Raw genomic sequence first — 6,473 nt, forward strand, 5'->3', positions numbered from 1 at the left:
CTCTTGAGGTGTATGGCGATTCCAAGCTCATAATCAATCAACTCTTAACTGAATATGAAGTGAGGAAAGATGATCTCGTCCCATACTTCCGGCTAGCGACCCAACTGCTACGAAAGTTCGAAGCTGTGACGCTGGAACATATGCCAAGAAAGGAAAATCAAATGGCAGACGCTCTCGCCAATCTAGCCTCGAGTATGACACTAAGAAAAGATGAAGTAGCAGACGTGCCAGTTTGCCAAAGGTGGGTAATTCCGCTCGTTAATGAAATGTCACTAGATGATACAAATGTCATCTCAGTACTTTCAGTCGATGCTGAAGAGTGGAGACAGCCGCTGATCGACTACTTAGAGCACGGAAAGCTTCCAGATGATCTTAGACATCGTTCCGAAATACGTCGACGAGCACCTCGCTTCCTTTACTACAAAGGAACACTCTACCGACGCTCTTTTGAAGGAGTACTCCTGAGATGCCTAGGTGAGGAAGAAGTTAACCAAGCCATGGAAGAAGCACATTCAGGTGTGTGTGGGGCACATCAGTCTGGACCAAAGCTACATTTCCGGCTTAAAAGAATGGGTTACTACTGGCCAAGTATGGTGAAGGACTGCCTGGAACACGCCAAAAGGTGCCAAGCCTGCCAGTTCCACGCCAACTTCATACATCAACCGCCTGAACCATTACACCCTACAGTTGCTTCATGGCCGTTCGACGCATGGGGATTGGACGTTGTAGGACCAATTACGCCAAAGTCATCTGCAGGGGAAGCTTACATCCTAGCTGCAACAGATTACTTCTCCAAGTGGGCTGAAGCCATACCTTTAAGGGAAGTAAAAAAGGAAACTGTTGTTCGTTTCATCAAGGAGCATATCATCCACCGATATGGGGTGCCTCGCTACATTATCACTGACAACGGAAAGCAGTTCTCCAACCGACTCGTGGACGAGCTTTGCGACAAATACAAGTTCAAGCAGCACAAGTCTTCCATGTATCATGCTCCGGCCAACGGCCTGGCAGAGGCATTCAACAAGACGTTGTGCAACCTCCTGAAAAAGGTAATCGGCCGAACAAAGAGAGACTGGCATGAAAGAATAAGTGAAGCACTTTGGGCATATAGGACTACACATAGGACTCCTACCCAAGCTACACCTTATTCTCTTGTATATGGCGTAGAAGCTGTTCTACCGCTCGAAAGTCAAATCCCCTCACTAAGGATGGCTATACAAGAAGGCTTGACTGATGAAGAAAATGCAAAGTTGCGCCTTCAGGAGTTGGAAGCACTGGATGAGAGAAGGCTCGAAGCTCAACAACACTTGGAATGCTACCAAGCACGGTTATCCAAGGCATTCAACAAGAAAATCCGCCCAAGGTCTTTCCAAGCCGGAGATCTCGTGCTGGCATTGCGTAGGCCTATCATTACAACTCATAAGACAAAAAGCAAGTTCACATCAAAGTGGGATGGACCCTACGTGATACAAGAGATCTACACCAATGGTGCCTACTTAATCATGGCAGAAGACGGGTTGAAGATCGGCCCCATCAACGGCAGATTTTTGAAGCGCTACTACCCCTAAAGCAAACGCACCACGCTCCTGGCCCGCAAGAGCATAAACTGTGTACGGCAAAATCATCACCAAAATCATCACCAAAATCATCATCAAAACCATCACTCATTTGAACTACGTCATGACTTGATCCCTCCTCAACCAAGGGTACGTAGGCAACTTGAAACTTCAAAACTTCAAGTACAGTCACATCACCAACAAAAACACAAACACTTTGAAGAAAAAAAGCGAATTCAAACTATGAATACTTTATTTCTTTAAAGGAATGATTTGGTTACAAAGCCGTATTACAAGGGTGAGCATCACACCAACGTCACCACCGAGGAAAGTTATGACCAAAAGACACTACACAGCATAAACTCGCTGCAGTCTTTTGCACAACCACACACGATAAAAGTGACACTTTGGGACAAGCTTCAAGTAGCAGTGGTAAAGAGCCCACGACAAGCAGTAAGGTCAATGTGCACAACAAAGTCACCGCCGAGGGAAAACCGTGACCAAAAGGCATTACACAGCAAAATCCCGCTGCAGTCTTTTGCACAACACCACATGGTAAAAAGTGGCGCACTGCAACAAGCACCAGGCAAAGAGTACAGTTGCACCCACATCTTGCTCACTCCGTCACCAATTCCAAATTCACAAGAAGCTGCCACCAATTGTGAACATGGGTAATCCGTCAAAAGGCAGCAAGGAAATCTGTGAATGTAGTAAGTACCTGTAAAAAAAAAAAAAAAAAAAAAAAAAAAAAAATACATATCTTACTATGTATTAAAAATATATATATATTCTGTACTCAAAAAAAAAAAAAAAAACATATGTTACTATGTATTAAAAATATATATATATATTCTGTACTCAAAAAAAAAAAAAAATGTTACTATGTATTAAAAATATATATATTCTCTACTCAAAAAAAAAAAAAAAAAAAAAAAACATATGTTGTTATAAAAAAAAAGTTATACAAGTTAAAGTGGGTTTGCCTACAAGACCCATGGCAATTCAAAGAAACGGAAGTTGAAGTCCACAAAAGGAGAGACTCCCAAGGAATTTGGTGGGGCGCAAGACTTTGTCACCATGCCAAGTGGATTTTGATTGGTCGTGAGATGGTGGAAAAAGCAGGATGCTGATGTGGCTTATAAAACTCTAAAACATCTTGTACCCACCGTTTTTCAATACCACTCTCACTCTCACTCTCACTCTCTCTCTCTCTCTCTCCTTCTGTCACCGAGCTGTGGCTGAGCGGCACATTCCCTTCTCGGCTCTCTCGACATTCGAATTCCCAACAGCAACCACCGCACTATCCAGATCCGGACCACTACGATGAGGACAATTATGACGATCTCGAGAACTACTCTGATTTTGACGAGGGTGGCGATCATGAGGACTCGTACAAGGAGCCGGAGGTGGACGAGAAGGACGTCGCCGTTTTGAAGGCAGCAAACTTCAGCGATGTGGTGGAGAAGAATAGGTTCGTCATGGTCGAGTTCTACGCGCCGTGGTGTGGATACTGCCAGGCCTCAAAACCGTAGTACGCGGCGGTTGGGCACGAGCAGGGTGGGACCCACTAGGGTTCTGGAAATGGGGTCGCCGGAAGCGGCGCTGGTTTGAGCGGGAACGAGAGGCTTCCCAGGTCCGTCTTGCTCGCCAGGGAAAGGCTGCTGGAGAGGCTGAGAGGGATGCCTCCTTCAGAAAACCAGCGGCATAGAGCATTGCATCTTTACAGAGATGGGCTACAGCATGTTGATGACTTGAGTCCCCTTGTAAGGGATTGGGACGCTGAAATCTTGACAAGTCACCCAGCCACTGCCTACTCTTCGACTAACTTGGGCTCCCAAATTGAAAGGCTACATCTCTTGCAAGAAGCAAACAAGAAGCCTCCAGGTCTTAGTCAAGAGGTTCTTGATTGTTTGAGCACTGATATTTTCAGCAGCGCAGAAGTGGGTGTTGACGGCTTGGTGTTAAAGGCTTCCGGAGATTGTAGTATTTGCCTGGAGAGTTTTACCGATGGAGATAAGCTTATTTGCTTGCCTTGTGAACATAGATTCCATGATGCCTGCTTGAGTCCCTGGGCTCTTATTCGAGGAGACTGCCCATACTGCCGGAGAGTTATAGTTGTAGATGGTCAAAATGCTAAAAGGACTACATAGTTTCCATTGAGATGTTTTATTGCCTTGTGCTCGTGTTATAGGAAAAGTTTTGAAACTCGACTGCCAAATTATGGCGATGCTTTCAAATTAGGTGCGATGCATCATCGTTTTGTTTGGCTTGTATACTGGGGGATGCTTATAATCTGTGTTATGTAACCCTACAGCAGTTGTAAGACATGTGAAATGGTCAGCTGAAAAAAAAAAAAAAAAAAAAAAAAAAAGAAAGATAACAAGATCACTCAGGAAGAGGAAAGAGAAATGGCTGGTAGTGCTTGACGTAGTTCTTTATGCCGTTTACATGCTCAGCATCTTCGACATCTACTTCAAGTCCTTCGTTGCCCACAACATGGATCCCGTCACCTTCTCCTCTCGCCAACAACAGCTTATCACCTAGCGCCGCTGCAATTCCTCCACTTCAGGCTTGACGCCTTGCACTACCTCGAGCTCGTCATTCTGGCCACCATGATCAAAATCAACGAAGAGCTTCATTGACCGCTGTCAAACGACTAGCCGGTCTTCAAACTCGACGCCTTACACTCTGCCTCTGGCTGTTTCTGCACCTCTACCATGGCTGCTGCCTTTGAATGTGATTGACAAAATCAAAGTTTGTCAACTCACACCCAAAGATCTCATCCGTCTGCTTGCCTCTGCTGCTGCCTTTGAATGTGATTGACAAAATCAAAGTTTGTCAACTCACACCCAAAGATCTCCTCCGTCTTCTCTCGGACTCGCCTGGGTTTTCACCCACGAACTCAGCCTTGCAGATGGCTATATAAAGAAAAAAAAAATGATGATGCGGGGAAGCATCTTTCAAAAGAATAATAAAAAAAAAAAAAAAAAAAAACAATGATGATGCTTCTGCACCATCTGAAATATATATATATATATATATATATATATATATATATATATATAATTATAAAGGCTTCAGGCGTGAAGGCAAAAGAAAAAAAAAAAGGTGGCAATGATGGTGTTGGGAAACACTTTTCAAAAAGAATAATAATAAAAAAAAGATACCAATGATGATATTGGGAAGCATCTTTCAAAGGCAGCATCAGCTGCCAATTGTTTAAATTAGCAAAATTGGAAGATGCAAGGCAGTGAGCAAAATGCAGTGGCCTATATACGTGTGTGTGTGTACAAGTTTTGGAATTAAAAGTAAAGAAAGTAATGAAGGTCATCATTCATGTGTGGACATATTTGTTATATACAAGTTGTAATTTTGTAGAGTTTGAAACTCACACGGTGCCAGGCACACCGAGAGCAATTACAAGTGAAAAAAAAAATGTATCTAACAAAGAAAGAGGAAGATGGAGCCTTCACAAAGGTCGTCCACGTGAAGCCCCACTACTTGGCCAAACTCCAGGAGCGGGAGGCACCGAAGATAGATCATTCGAGGCCCCAATACTTGGTGGAACGCTTGATGACGCCGGAAAAATGTGCCTCTGGAAGAAAGACGCAAGCCTTTGACGGTCACTTTGAATGCGACCTTGAGATTCTTGCATCTCATCAAGCTTCCTCTTCATGCCCGACGAATAGTTATTTGCAAGCACATGCAAACTTCTATTCTCGTACTTAAGCTGTTTAATCTCCTGCTTAAGATCTTCCACCTCTGCCATCAATGATTCCACTTGACGGGACCGAGCAAGCAGGCGTTGGCCCATGTTGGACACAGAGCCCGCACACTGAACACTAAGAGCGAGGGACTCTTAAACGGCCAACTCATCGGACCGTCCTGACAGCAGCCTACTATCTTTTGGAGTAAGGAGGTTCCTAGCTACTATTGTAGCTGTTGTGGCGTCCTGCATCACGGAGTCTTCACCTGTAAGAGGACCGTTAGAAGATAAGAAAGAAGGACACCATACATTACCTTGAAGCGGCGCAACCGGATCACTGCTGAGACTCAATTCTAAGCTAAGGTTCGATGGGTTAGCCATTTTTCAAAGGTGTTAAAAGAGATGGGTGGATGGAGTTAAAACTCAAAAGGCCGGAGATGATTTTCAGGAATGAGTAACCTTCAAAGTATGCATGTTACAGGTGATCAATACCTCTATAAAAAGGAAGAGGCGCTTGCTCAGAAATCAAAGAGGCGTTGGTTCAGAAATCGAAGGGCCGCTTGTTCAAAAGTGAAGAGACATCGCTCTGCAAATCTCAAAAGCTGGATTTTCCGGCATAAGTTAGGCAACGCTTTCTCGGCTTTCCAGAAAAACGCGTTCAACTTTGTCAAAAGATCTCCGACAAAGTTGAAAACACGTGAAGGCTGGCGACGCTTTCGCGGCTTTTCAGAGCACGGGTGCCACTTTGTCAAAAGATCACGTGGAGGTCATCATCGCAGCTACACATCTTTAGCTGACGAGCGCAAAGTTCGGCGACGCTTTCTCTGCTTTTCAGAAAACGCGTGCCACTTTGTCAAAAGAGACGCTCGTTCAGAAATCGAAGAGGCGTCAAAGAGGCGTATTCAAAGATCGAAGAGTCGTCACTATTTCAAAAAGCTGAATTTGCGGGATCAAAACGTTTGTCGACAAGGGTAAAAGAACAGTACCACCACTTGCTATTGGGAAATCCCTATATATGTCGACCTTCATCTTTTATGGCAAGGCAGACCTGCGAAAAAAAAAATGCCCAACTCTTCCTCACCTCCGAGAGTACACTCCCAGCAAAACATCTCAAAATACTCAATTTTTTCCTCTTCCCCGAAGATGATACCAGATGCCTGGAGTACAGATGACCCAGGAGGAAACGGTAGATGGAAGCATGTGCTGATTCA

General features: G+C 44.4%; 1 pseudogene; it reads left to right on the plus strand.

Moving 5' to 3' along the window:
• Window positions 1–2,018: 2,018 nt before the first annotated feature.
• On the plus strand, window positions 2,019–3,725 carry LOC125470399 (annotated as a pseudogene).
• The last annotated feature ends 2,748 nt before the right edge of the window (window positions 3,726–6,473 follow it).

This window comes from the organism of the source record quoted next, unplaced genomic scaffold (genome assembly GCF_019419815.1).
Source record: "Pyrus x bretschneideri cultivar Hongxiangsu unplaced genomic scaffold, Pyrus_bretschneideri_v1 Contig5, whole genome shotgun sequence".
Classification (NCBI taxonomy): Eukaryota; Viridiplantae; Streptophyta; class Magnoliopsida; order Rosales; family Rosaceae; genus Pyrus; species Pyrus x bretschneideri.